Source organism: Anopheles coustani, chromosome 3 (genome assembly GCF_943734705.1).
Source record: "Anopheles coustani chromosome 3, idAnoCousDA_361_x.2, whole genome shotgun sequence".
NCBI lineage: Eukaryota > Metazoa > Arthropoda > Insecta > Diptera > Culicidae > Anopheles > Anopheles coustani.
In genome coordinates this window covers 56,025,343-56,036,635 of record NC_071288.1, presented here as the reverse complement: position 1 = coordinate 56,036,635, position 11,293 = coordinate 56,025,343, and the positions used below count along the sequence as shown (strand labels likewise).

The following is an 11,293-nucleotide window of genomic DNA, read 5'->3' as shown; positions in this document are numbered from 1 at the left end:
TCACGAACCTAATACCTTGATGAAGGCGGATAACGGCCCTCCGTTTAACAGCTTGGATTTGCAGTCTTGGTTGCAGTTGGTTTGGGGAGTTAAGCTGAAACATACTACACCACTCAATCCAACCGAAAACGGTCAAGTTGAACGCAACATGCAAGGCACTAATAAAGCGGTAACCGTACAAAGAGAATCCGAGGTCTGAAGGGCGTAGCGGTAGAAATATAAGGCCACCGAAGCGGTACTTGAACATGTGTGTAGAGAGTAGAGAATTGTGGGAATAAGTAACGCTTTATTTTTGCCAAAGGGACGATGTGGCATCCTGGGTTACGGGTGACAGGGATCAGTATGGATCAGCGGGTAGTCAGTATGGATCGGACCCCGAATAAAGAAGGTCGTGTGTGGCGACCACTGCCCGTTGACTCACAGCGTATGCGTTGTTACATCAATATACTATAATAGAGGATATCACACAAAGCACACCAAAACGGTGGTTTATTTATTCGTAATTTCACATAGAATCAGTCATCTAACCATTCAGGGTAAGATATTCATGCAAGCGGTGTTGGAATCATGGCGAAGAACCCTGAATCTTTTGGATTGTACGAATTAAGTAAGCACTGAACTAAGTTTGACAGCTTCCGCGTGCGTTTGACGCAGAAGAAAATGTGCTTTATTGTATTGTCAGATCGAATGGAAAAAACGTGGCGTAGCACAGCAGAACGGAATCCGTGTTTTCCAATACTTATTTTGTTATTCTCAGCTTAATATCACAACCTGCGCTCAACAGGTTATGGGCCCAGAAGCTACATCCAAAGCATGATATTTTTTCAAGCTGAAAGATTCGGTCGGGACGAGCCGGATAGTTATATTTTTTTCGCCTGTGCACTTATCATTCGATTGGTCTCCTTTGTGGCGGTGTGGTTACACCTGCAATCGGTGGTGAGATTAGCGACATGAAGTTTGCAATCGACAAGTTGCATGGAGGCAACTGGCAAACGTGGAGTGTTCTGGTAGAAATGCTCCTGACTCGTGATAATTTGTGGGATGTTGTCCAAGCCAGCGTTCCAGGAGAGAACGAGCGTACCGCAACTTGGCAGCTAGCAGACCGAAAGGCAAAGGCCACGATTATCTTACTGGTTGAAGACAGTCAGCTACCGCTGGTGAAGAACTCCGTCTACGCACACGATGTTTTCAATTCATTGAAAAATAACCACCAGAAGACGACGCGATCCGTTCGAGTTTCCTTGTTGAAGAAGCTGTGAGCAACTAACCTCGCAGCAAATGGTAACATCGAAGATCACTTGCGTGTTTTTGACGACTTATTTGACCGCCTCGAAGCTGCTGGAACAACGTTGGATAAAGACACTAAAGTTTGCATGCTGTTGCGAAGCTTGCCGGTTTCCTACGACGGATTGGTTACAGCGCTTGATAGCCGTTCAGACGAAGACATTTCCCTAGAAGGTGTAAAATCGAAACTCATCGACGAATAAAGCCGGCAACTGGAACGACGAGGTGGTGAATCTTTGAAAACGGATAAGGCAATGCGATCTGATGAGGGTAAGTCATTGCATAATCAGGCTGGAAGAGTACGAACGTGTCAACAAGTGGCACATATCGCGACGGAAGATAGGGATTGCGAACTTTCGGAACAGTTGAATGATAAATTTTAGGAGTGGAAGAAAACAATAAGTAGCGTAGGGAATCTGGCTATAATTAGACCAATAGCGGTTTCAAAACCGAGTGAAGTGGAATTGCACACGTTTGTTGATGCATCAGAAGAAGCAATCGCAACATATGCGTATGCTAGAAGTCATAACAACGCATATATCATACGGCTAATAGCAGCAAAGGCCAGAATGGCACCGATAAAAGCCTCGATTGGAATTTCAAGCAGCTTTATTTGCCGCACGATTAACTGAAGCAATAAAAGAAGAACTCCGTATCGCAGTGAAAACGACAACATTTTGGAGTGATTCACAAACAGTGCTTGCCTGGATTAATAGCGAACACAGGAAATATCACCAGTTTGTGGCTCAAAGAGTAAGCGAAACTTTAGAATTTTCTAGTAAGGCTCAGTGGAACTATGTCCCTACTAAAGAAAATCCTGCAGATTTAGCCACGATGAATTTTCAACCAATACGAAGCTCTGGTACAACGGTCCGTCATTTTTAGAAGACGACGGACAAAGGTGGCTGTACAGTTTCGATAAACGAACCGCAGTTGAGGAAATTCGAATGGTAGGTTTTCATAGCGAAGAAATAGTTATTCTTCCAGAAACAAATTGCTCAAGTTGGAACAGACTATTCAAACATGCCACCAATTTAAAGAAACTCGTGGACTTCATAAAAGATAAAAAAATCTTAGGAAAGAAAGTAACGTATGCAGATACAAAAGTGGCAAAGGAGTATCTTTATAAGAAAGCGCAATGGGAAGGATATCCTGAAGAAATGAAGGATCGTTCAACGGAATCAACCATTTCAACAAAAAGTAATATAAAAGGCCTCATGCCGTTTTTGGATAAGCATGGTGTATTAAGGTCTTGTGGTCGCCAAATATAACAACGACAGCGGTGTCACATATAAAGCCCTACCGGGTATAGAGCTGCATAGGCGATCATCCGGGGTGGATCGATCGGCCAGCAGAGGCCGTGTGGAGTGAGTGGAGAGAGTCTCTCTATCCTGAGCGGCAAGAATGGATTATATTAGCATCGCAAGTTCTGCCCATCCTCAAACCAGGGAAGGATCCAACGTTGGCAGTCAGCTACAGACCCATTAGCCTCCTGTCATCCCTGAGCAAGGTGTTCGAGAGGCTACTCCATCCTCGAGCATCCTGAGGGATGCAGTTGATGAACGAGGACCAATTAAGGCGGAGTTGTTTGGTTTCCGTCCGCGCCACTCCACTGCCCACCAACTCGTCCGCCTTCGGAACACCATCCAGCACCATCTGGCGGTTTCCAAGACAACCGCAATGGTTCTCTTGGATGTCGAGAAGGCGTTCGACAACGTGTGGCACGACGATCTGGTCCACAAGATGGCAACATTCGGTCTTCCGCGCCACCTCACCAAACTGCTCCAGAGCTACCTGCAGGGACGAACCTTCCGCGTCGTCCTGGGAACAACATCATCCTGCATTTCCAGAGCATCGGCCGGAGTCCCTCAGGGAAGCGTCCTGGGTCCCCTGCTATATGTTGTCTACACAACCGACATGCCAACCACCCCGCTAGTCGTTTTGTGAGGTGGGACCACCAGATGCTACCAACAGTCGAGCCTTGGGCGGTCCGGAAGCATGGATGGGTGAATTTCTACCTGACTCTGGTCTTAACGGGACATGGATTCTTCCGTGAGTACCTGTTCGTCAAGGGGTTCACTGCTGCTGTGTGGTCACGGGATGGCGCCTGCGGAGGCGGACAACCTGGAGCAGTTCATGCTAGACAGCGTGGAGGCCTGGAATCGCGTGGTGGCCGCCGCTGGGGAGATCACGCGCCACCTCCAACAGAAATGGGGCGAGGAACAACATCGGCTCTCCACAGCAACAGCGGAGACGACCAGAGCGCAGGCGGCTGAGGCGGCCGTTCGACGAGCGCGAAACCAAGCTCGGAGACGGCGCCCTGAGCTCACTCAAACACTTGCTGCGATAACACCTGCGGCGTGATCGGAGTGGTCTAGGGTACTGCGCAACATTCAGCTGCGCATCCGGCGGTTACGCAACAGGACGACTAGATGAGCGAACCACGAGATACTGGAGAGGAGGAACGAGGCTCTGCTCCGGGAGCACGACGCAGTTACGGAGGAGGAGCTTCTCGCTGCCCGGAGGGACTTCACCGCCGCCGATGAGGCGCTGCAGGAGGCAAGACGACTGCAGCGTCGGTTTAGAAGATGAGACTTTTTGTTTTTGAATTGTCCACTAAAGGCATTCGCCTACGCGGGGCGTATGCAAACATGCAAACCAGAATGTAACGAGAAAAAAAACGTCACATTAGGCAGGAGAGAAACTCCGTTAGTAGAGCTTCATAGGGATTAGCGCCTTTATTATAATTAGTGTGATATAAAAAAAAACTAGTATTGTAAGGTAATAAATGGTGCGAACCCTACGCAAAAAAAAACCCTGCCCGCCGAAGCCGAGCTGTTCCTGTTCGCGGACGACACTGCCATCACGGTGAAGGGGCGAACCGTAGCAGAACTCAGAAATCGCGCCAAGCAAAGCCTTGACGCCGTAGTCCAGTATTCGGAGTCCTAGAAGATTAAGATCAATCAGCCAAAAACCCAGGCGATCACCCTACCCCACCGGTTCCGCGGAGAGCTCCACAAACCGACGGCGAATCCAATGGCTAATGGCACCCCATTACAATGGTCTTCCGAGGTTAAGTACCTCGGACTAAGAAGTGACAAAAAACTACTGTTCAGAACCCACACTAACTTACTCACGCAAAAACTGGCCATTCTATCAAAGAACCTGTGTCCCTTGATTAAACGTCGGTCTAAACTTTCACTTCACACGCAACAAGATAGTCCTATACAAGGCTTTTATTCTACCAATAGTCACCAACGACCTTCCCGTCTGGGGACAATGCGCCAACATACATAAGAGCAAAGTGCAAATAGCGCTAAATAGAATCATGCGTATGATCGTTAACGCCCCCAGATATGTTAGACTAACCGAACTCTATGAAATTATAGGAACAATATCTATAGATAATATGTACATAGCGACCTCAGAAGAATTTAAGCGAAGGTCGCAACTAATTCTTGTTTTTTTTGTCTTTCTTTTCTTTTTAGATGTTAGTGTTATTAACACTTCGGATAGCGTTGGTGAGAGTAGCGGTAGTGGAAACATAGCTACTAACAATAATATAGAAAATATTGATACTGAAGTTGTTGAGGAACTTCCGGACATTCCGACCTCAAGTAGTACAAGTGAAGAGTTTTGGGCGAAGGCTATCGTATTTTGGACGAATTTGAAACCCTGATGAAGGCATTGCGTTATTTAGCAATTTTTACTCCCTCGGAATTTCGTTAATTTGCTACTGGCAATCTTAGGGAAGTTCGGTCATCCTGATCTTCCAAAAGATGCCCGAACCCTTGTGAGAACTCCTAAAGTTGCACATGAAATACAAAAAGTAACCGGTGGAAAGTGTTGGTACCAGGGAATTGAAGTCGCCCTTAAAAACTATTTCAACGGTGGCATTCCTGAGGCAATGAATTTTAAGTTTCAAATTTGTATTGACGGGCTACCTCTTTTTAAAAGTTCGTCAACTCAATTTTGGCCAATACTTGTGAAAGTTGAAGAATTGAAGGATTGTCCCATTTTTGTTGCCGGTATATTTTGTGGTCAAAAAACCCGACAACATAGAGTTTTTTTTGCGGCCACTTGTTTGTGAGTTGAATGAATTGTAATAAATAGGCCTAAATTTTTTTTTTCAAAATAGTGTCAGTATGCGTTAGCGCATTTATAGCCGATTCGCCAGCGCGATCTTTTATTAAATCGGCATTTTCGGCTAAACATGGGCGCACTAAATGCTCTATTCTTGGCATTCATGTTCAGCCGGAAAATAAAATAAGTTTTGAAGGTGTAAGTGCAGCACCCCGCACGGATGTTGGATTTCGTGTTAGAAAAGACAGAGCACATCATAAAGTAATCCGCACGCCTCTAGAGGATGTTGCAAATTTAGATATGATAAAAAAATTTCCCATTGCTGATCGACTACATTTGATTGACTTAGGTGTTAGTCGAAAGTTGCTCCAGGGATTTTTAACCCATAAAATGATGAGTTTTAATCGTTGGTCTAGTGACCAGAAGGTACACATTTCAAATTTTTTAAAGCAAACAAAATTGCCTTGTGAAATTAATAGTCCAATATTAAATGTCCAACTCCTTAAGGGTTGTAGCAGCAAAAAACGGTTGAGATGCATTGTAATTGCCTGGCACCATCAGTTCCAGCATCTTTTTGATATCTTTCACGTCTTCGTGAAGTCTTGCCACAGAAAGCTGCAGCATTCTGATGCCTTTGGTATTGGCATTTTCATCCCCCCATTTTCTTTTATGTGTTGCGTGAGCTAGAGCCTTGTCCCTGGTTTTATGTATTATGTTCTACTACAACCCAACTGAGTGTTTCATAATTATCATCCAACAACTAGAGAAATAGGAGGACGAAAACCGTGCGCTAAGAAGCGAATTATCAACATCCGTAAACGTGCTGCTGGCTATAAATCTCCTCGGCGTAACCGCTTATCTAACAGTCAAGTGTTACCGACACATCGTCGATTGGTCGTGTTCCATTTTTAGCCCAAGTTCCGTATTACGTATTCCATCGAAGTCACCGTATTCCATCGAACAGTTCGAGTCCAACCGTTGACGAAGGTCAACGGTGTGAGTGAATACAAGTGTTAAAAAAAGGATAGTTTCCAAGTTCAAACAAGAAACGCCGGGTCGGAGCAATCCGGCTTTTTGCGCTTTCGTTGGAAGCGTTGGAGGAACAAAGGGTTTTGTCCCAACTAATTTTAATAATAATAGCTCTATCGAAATAACTCGTGTTTACGCGTATTAGTGAGTGTGAATTTGTCGTGCCCACGTTTTTTCTCCACCTGAAGTTTTTTTTACTTATTTTAATAGTTCGGATTACTTACTTTATTCTTAATAATAAGTTAGCACACCACGATGTGATAACGAATAATTTAATTAAAATCAATGACGCAAGCATCGATAATATTTTTACGCGTGCAAACAATTAGCGATCATTCGACTCTCGACGAAGTAAACAAAACTATTAAACGCAGCTGACAGAAACGCTGATGACAGAAACGCGCCTCCCAAATCTGGAGCTAATCGTTTCCGGCGCTCATGAAGTCCCAGCGTGCCCTGAATACATGATCACCTCATGTGCAAGTTACACGGCAGACAACGGTGATCACGTGGCAGGGCAACATGTCCACGCCAGCCAGCGACCGCTGTCCACCGTGGGAATCGTCGACGAAGCAGACCACGCGCAGCAGGCTGAGAACCGGACACCGACCAGACGCTAACGCGGCGGACCTTCGTGCACGACCGCGCCACGACATAATTTTAAGCTAAATTTGTAATCAGTTCATTTCCGACCTCCGATCAATGCGGTACTAAATAAAATTGTATTTTTTTAACTTAATCGTAACAAGTGACTTATAACTGCTAGCAGCAATCAACAGTATAAAAGGTCTCCGCAGTAACCAGTCAAATCAGTTGCAGTTCCAACCCCGACACCAGCCGTCATCGCAGACTACCAGCATCGACGAAGACACCGATCAGTCACCCGGTCCCGATCTTCATAGAAAGAATAAGAGAGCGGATACACTGAACTAATAGTTACAGTGTTTTAGTTTCACTACGTAGTACCTAACTATTCCTTCACAGGAACCCCTCCTCCCCTTCGGGTAGGAAAAATACCCCTCCAGATTGGCTGGGATCTCCATCGGGAGATTTCAACTTCTTAGTACTGGAAGCAACCGAAGGCGCTTTCCTTCCTAAAAATCCTTTTATCATCCGAAAGTCCCTTGAAAACTGTGCAGGTAAGATTACGGAAGCAGGTAAGTGCCTCAATGGAGGGGGGCAGTATCTCCACAAAATCCGACGCAATAACCAATCCACAAAGCTTCTCTCTCTAAGAAAACTAATCGACGAAACCCCCGTTAAAATAGAACACCACAAAACACAAAATAAGTGTACAATGCGTAATCTTCGCCCTCGAGCTCAAGGAAAAAGGAGCTTCATGTAGAGACCATTCTTTCCTACATGAAAGAGCAGAATATCACCATGGTTAAAAGATTTACCCGTAAGGTACCTCCCCACTAACTCAATTCTACTAATTCCTACTCATTACAGACAAAAACGAACAAAACTCCACAGCCACAAATCCCAGAAATAGTAACGAAACTCAAGACCTAGAAACTTCCAATAGCATTTACAGCACCAACCCAGACACTGATAATGATACCGACTCTGCATCCCAAATTGGCTCTGACACCTCCATGTCCACGGTCGCCTCCGCAAACTCTCGGAAGAAAACGATCAATCCTCAATCCTTTCCTCTAAATAAATACAACTGGTACACCTCCTTTTCCACAACAAACTCACACCATAGCACAGCAAAAGGAATTTTGAAAGACATACCATCCTCTCCTTGCCAACTTCAATCCTTTCTCCCCTTCTCCGCAGCCAAAATTAGCACCCCTTTTCCTGCAACTTTCGTCTCCATCTACCTTCTTCATAATTCCCTTTCCAATTCAGACGTCCAAGAACACCTACCCAACCTTTTCTCCCAACTCTCAACCCAAAAAACCGAGGACCGAGAAGGTCGGTGATGAATTCCAAAAAGACTCAGGCAATGATGAAGAATGACTTCTATTTGCCATACCTCGCAGGGATACGAATATGCAATAGGAATCCGTACTCTAAAACCGTGAACCCAAATTTACATCTCTTCATCTATTCGTACGCGTGTTTTACTGATCTAAAGCGTGATCCCGTTGCACGCTTGGTACCTGATGCAAATGAAAACATTGCAATTCTTAATGGAGCTCTAATGGCGTCTTCAAGTACTCAAGGAATCTAACGTTCTGATTTTATGAGGAGAATGACCCCATTCAACAATATTCGCAGCCTGAAACAGATGGATATGATGATGTTTTGAATAACGAGCCTCAGTGTATGATGTATTGAATAACGACGTGCAAAATACTGTTGCGATATCTACGCTACTAGTGAACTAGCCCAAAACATTTTGCACAAAAACAATCGATGGTGTCTGTTACCCAATTGAAATTCAACTTGCGGATGGCGCCACCGAGGTGAAGATTCTAGACCTGTCATACTTCGTCCCACGCTTACCAAGGAGCTGGTAAAGTATGAGCAGGTATTGGAGATTAGAGAGTTGAACCAGAATGGATGGACCCGAAACCACCAGCTACCAACAAACCCTTTTCTAATCAGCAAGAGCCTTACTAGCCAAGTCGGAGGAATGGAACCCTGCACTCCGATTCAGAAAGGTACGAAATACTTGCTAAAGACACGATCAAAGACCCAGTTTGACAAACTGAAGACAATCACGGAACTATCGGACAAAAAACCCGTACAAATCATTGACCATCCATTTTTGAACCACATGCAATGTGTGTGGCATGTGCACATGCCCTGAACTGAACGGACTGACCGACGAAGAAGTCTTGGAAAATCTGAAGGACCAAAAAGTAACAGCAGTAAGACGATTCTTACGACGCAATAATACCGAAATGGCACCGACAAACTCATTCCTGCTAACAGTAGACTCAGTACTCGTGCCCACAAACAGCCGCATTGGACTTCTACAAGTAAAGACCCGGACTTACTACCCCCGACCCATGCAATGCTTTAACTGTGCCAAATTCGGCCACAGCAAAGCAAAATGCCCGTCGCCTGTTCCAGTTTGCTCAAACTGTAACCAGACGCTGCTCCGAAATGCAGAAACTGTGATGGGTACCATAACTCTTTGAGTCTCTCTTGCCCACGATATGTCGAAGAACAAAACATCATCCATATCAAAATTGACGGTGGAATCAGCTTTTTCGAAGCACGAAAACAATACGAAGAACAAAAACTAAAATCAGTAAACAACCGACTTGACGCCTCTTAGACAATCGACCCACGAGATAAACAAATCGCAGATCTTGCTTCCTTGGTAGCAGCCCTCAGACTGCAAAACAACCCCTGACAAAAAAACTTCAAACTCCACCACGAACAAAACACAGGAACACGAACCAAAAACAACCCACAAACGTAAAAACACCAGACCAAACTCATCCGAAGAAGACCTCCGCTTAACCAACAAAAGAGCACAGAAACTTGCACCCAAACAAAGCGACGCCCAAGACACTCCAAAGCAAGATGTGGCGGCCGCACTTAACGTATGCATTGTGGAAATACCACATCATATGACCACACTCAAGCAGTTCATATTTTGAATAAAACTACAGCCAAAGTAATTTAGGACACTCGTTGCACAGTGCATGAGAGTAGTGGACTTCCGTCAGTTCTTTGTGTTTTGCGAAAACTGTGCACGTTAAGGATAAGTGAAGGTGGCAATCTTTCTGCTCATTTAAGTGACATGATAAATCTGCACACGCGTCTTCAAATGGTTGAAAAAGGGGTGAAAGATAGAGTCTTTATGGCAATGGTATTGTCAAGCTTCCCGCCTTCTTACGGTAACTTGATCGTTGCGTTGGAAAATAGTCCAGAGGCCGAATTAAACGTTTGAATTCGCCATGAACAAGTTACGTGAAGAATAGAAATGAAGTAGGCAGTGTGTTACCGGAAGATAAAGCCCTTCGTGCAGAGTCGTTAACACAACAAGGTCCGGTTTGCTACCACTCCCGGAAACCATGCCATTTTTGAAAGGATTGAAGGGCAGTCGTTGACAGGTGCAGTTTAGTTTTGTGTGGGCTCCAGAAAGTTGTATAATTATCACATGAAAAGAAAGGATATTGTCCGATCTGATCATCGATAATTGTGTCTAAAGCTAGTCAGTCTCTGTGAAAGTGTTTATTTTTGTGTGAATGTCGACAGCCACACCAGATAACGGGTTTTCGTAAAACTTTGTTTTGGCGGATAGTTTGCGGCATCACCTGCCTTTCGTGTAGTACAGGCAAGTACGGTAACTGTTTTATTGCGCGGGCGTCCCTTGACTTTGAGGTTTTAGCCCAGAAATTTTGATACGGTCATGGAACAGGAAAACTGTGCGAAATGTTGCAAGAACGTAGCTGAAAATGAGGACCCTGTTTTTTTTAAGGGAGTGTGTGATGATGTGTTTCAACGTCGCTCCACCTCATTTAAAAAAAGGTGAATTTAAATGGTTGAAAGAAAATCAAAATTTGTGTTTTCGGTTCGACGCTTGCGTTGCAAAAAAATCGCCGGAAAAGAATGCAGACGAGATCTCGGGTGGTGGTGTTTGTACCATCCAATTTAACCAATGTTTAAAACGTTCGAGCAATACATTGGTCAGAGATTGGAAAAGAATTTGCAACCCTTTAGAGAGGAGTTGGAGCGAGACAGCAGGTTACACGCATCTTCGCACGGTAACCAACTAAAGTTTGTTAATAATAAGGTCCCAGTCTCGACTTTGTTAGAAAAACCTTTAGCAAATGAAACCAATAATTCAGGGACTTGGTCTAATTTGGTAAAAAAAAACATTGACAAATGATAGTAACAGCTGTTTTCCAACCATAATAAAACATGATGACGCAGGTACTTTTGCTAAAGCACTACTAGTAGTCAGTCGGACTAACAGCAGCAGAGA

General features: G+C 44.6%; 1 pseudogene; it reads left to right on the top strand.

Annotated features, from left to right (window-relative positions):
- The first annotated feature begins 4,523 nt into the window (after positions 1-4,523).
- Positions 4,524-8,364, top strand: LOC131263294 (uncharacterized; annotated as a pseudogene).
- Positions 8,365-11,293: the final 2,929 nt, after the last annotated feature.